Source organism: Megascapheus bottae, chromosome 6 (assembly GCF_031878675.1).
Source record: "Megascapheus bottae isolate mThoBot1 chromosome 6, mThoBot2.hap1, whole genome shotgun sequence".
In the NCBI taxonomy this organism is placed as follows: domain Eukaryota; kingdom Metazoa; phylum Chordata; class Mammalia; order Rodentia; family Geomyidae; genus Megascapheus; species Megascapheus bottae.
Genome location: NC_143514.1, coordinates 19551996 through 19555332, shown reverse-complemented (window position 1 = coordinate 19555332; position 3337 = coordinate 19551996).

Sequence of the window (3337 nt, the reverse complement as noted above, 5' to 3'; positions counted from 1 at the left end):
CATGGATACCAGGTCTGTACCAGAGGCCCTATTAGTCCAGGCTTCCTGCCTCGGCCAGGCTGTGAGATATGCTTCCTGTAAAGGGTGTTCAATCCTCTTTCTCCACAGACACATTAAACTGCCCTTCAACCCCAATGTGTAGCCCCTCTGTAGGACCAGACAGGAAGCAGAGAGATAGTTCCCTAATCTAGCAAAGGAGTATGTGTCTCAGTCCTGATCCAGCCCCCAGTTAAAGAGCAGTTAGCCCAGAGCATCTGCTCCTGGAGCCCTTGCTCCTGAGGCCAGAGCCCTCCCTTCACAGCCCATCACACTGCGGGACCCTCTAGTCTCTCCTCCACAGGGAACAAATTGGCTGGAGCCACCAGATCTTATGAGCCCTTCTGATGTATGTCTACCTTCAGGAGAAATGATACGCAGATGGAAATTAGAGTGGGGAAGGGCCACCAGCAATGCTACCATTTATTGTTATCCCTTGTCAGCCAGAATATGGGTCCATTACCTATATGTTGCCTTATTCAGCCCTTGCCACAGTGCGATTATGAAACGAAGTTTAACAGGTAAGCCAGCTTGAGGCTTAGGGCTTGATTAGCCCAAGGTTGCTCAGTGAGCAAATGTCAATGCCCAGATTAAAAATCAGGGCTGTCTTGCTCCCAGAGAGAGATCATCTTGTTTTACAGCAGCAGCCTAAGGATGACTGTGCCAAGTGCAGCAGTCACTGTGTCAGTTAACTAAAGGACAGACAGGAAGGCAGCCTCCAGGAAGGTATGGCCAGGGTAGATGATACAGGTGTCCTCTGGGACCAGAAAGAAATTGAAGCTCAGGATAAAAATGGGAGAGGGGGGGATAAATAGCAGCAACCCTCAAGGGAGTACAAAGCAAATCACAATTATTCCAGGGTGGGCTGATTGGTTCATTTAGGGCCTAAAGCAAGAAAGATTTGTCATGAATCTTCTGTGCTATGGCAGAGCAAATTCTAACTACTGGCCACAAGAAACAAAAAGCACACAGGCTGGTGGTGAATGCTAGAGAGTAACAATGTTAGAGAATAATAATGCAAAGTGGCAGAAGTGGGGAGGGAACACATGTACATTATGGAGTTCTGGATTTGAATACTGGCTCTGGCCTGTATTTTTTTTATATAATCATGGGCAAATTCTATGCCAGATTTCTTACCTGAAAAATAGGGACCGTTCCTGGCCATCTATCCTGAACGTTATAATCCAGGATATGATAAGGACACCTGCTCAGCTATGTTCATCTCTGCACTATTCACAATAGCCAGGCAATGGAAACAATCCAGATGCCCTACTGCAGATGAATGGATACAGAAAATGCGGTGTGTATATATATATATACACACACACACAAACACACACACACATACAATGGAATTCTACATAGCAAACAGACAAGATAAAATAATGGCATTCGCAGGGAAGTGGATGAATCTAGAATGAATCATATTGAGTGAGACAAGTCAAGACCAAAAGAACAAAAGGCGCACAGTATCCTTAATATGTGGCTATTAGATTTAAACAGTACAAGAATGAGGACTCAATATTTGCGTACCCAATGCTATGGACATGGTATTGGAAATATAAACACAACTACATAGACATAAAAAACTATGACTCTATAGACGTAATATTTTATTACATAGATTAACATGTATCTATGACATACAAACCCTCAGCCTAATTTTAATTGTGTTCTAAAAATCTAAGTGCCAGTGATTGTATATAGATACCCTTCTTGAATACTTGAAATATGATGTAAAAATCAATGTTAATAAATTCTTTAATAAAGAAATAGGAGCTGCAATGGTATTTATCAGTAAAATACCTTTCAGGGTTCTTTTTTTTAAAAAAAAGTGGTATTCTGCTGGGCAGCAGAGGTTCACGCCTGCAATCCTAACTACTCAGGAGCTAAAGCTGTATGGATCATGGTTTGAAACCAGCCCAGTCAGGAAAGTCCATGAGACTCATATCTCAAAAATAAACTACTAGGGCCTGGAATGTGGCCTAGTGGTGGGGTGCTTGCCTAGCATGCATAATGCTCTAGGTTCGATTTCTTGGTACCACAGAGTCAAGTTGTAGCACTAGCCTTGAGAAAGCGCAAGAACAGTTCCCAGACCCTGAGTTCAAGTCCCAAGACTGGCAATAAAATAAAATAAACTATTATAAAAGCTTAAAGTAGAGCTGGGTAGCTTAAGTGGTAGATCACTAGCCCTGAGCAAAAAGCAGCTCCGGGACAGTACCCAAGCCGAGTACAAGCCTCAGGATGGGCACAAACAAAAAAATTGACACTCTATAAAGTATTTATAACAGTAGCTGGCTCAGTCAGTGAGCACTCAGTTTGCTGATCACTATCTTTAAAAAAAAAATGTCAGTCAGGCACAGTGACTCATGCCTGTAATCCTAGCTACTCAGGAGGCTGAGATCTAAGGATCTCTGTTAAAACCTGGGCACTAAAGTCCATGAGACTCTTATCTCCAAGTAAAAATCAGAAGTAGGGCTGAGGCTCAAGGGGTAGGGTGGTAGCATTAAGCTGAAGAGCTCAGGCACATACCCAGGCCCAGAGTTCAAGCCCCACGACTAAGAAAAAAAAAAAAAAATGCCTCCAGAGAGCCAGGAGTTTGGCCTACTGGTAGAGTGCTTGCCTAGCATGCATGAAGACCCGGGTTTGATTCCTCACTACCACATACATAGAAAAAGCTAGAAGTGATGTGGCTCAAGTGGTAGAGCTCTAGCCTTGAGAAAGCTCAAGGACAGTGCTCAGGCTCCAGGACAGGCCTCCCAAAAAATTGCCTGCAAGAATTTAATATTATGCCTGGTCTTATTTTGGCATCCAGTTAATGGCTGACAGGATCAGCAAGGAATAGTATGACTCCCAAAGGTGACACAAGCCTCGAGGAAGCCTCCTTCAGTCAGTGGGTAAAGGAGTCCTTGACGACCCTTCCAAAAACTCAGCTATTTACCAAGGGCCTTCATGTACCCTGTTCATCTCATGACCCAGATGAGATGTAAGGCCATAAAGACTGGGTAGCCCCCCAAAATATTACTGTGAAAGTCCCTCAGTTTAAAAGCCAACCTGCCACTAACACACCTTGTGGTCAGGAAGCACCTTTCCCTCCTGGGGCCAGCATTAGGGCCAACAGATGGGATCTACCTTTCCAGGTTTGAGGGCCCTGGGTTCTTTTCTGAGTCAAAGGAAATACTGTCGAAAACAAGGAAGAGGAAGGGACTAAAGCCTCAGGCCTCAGTTTCAGTGACTTGAAGCTGCATATTACAGGAGTGTGAAAATCCATCTTTGTATAGAAATTCTGCTATATTCTCTC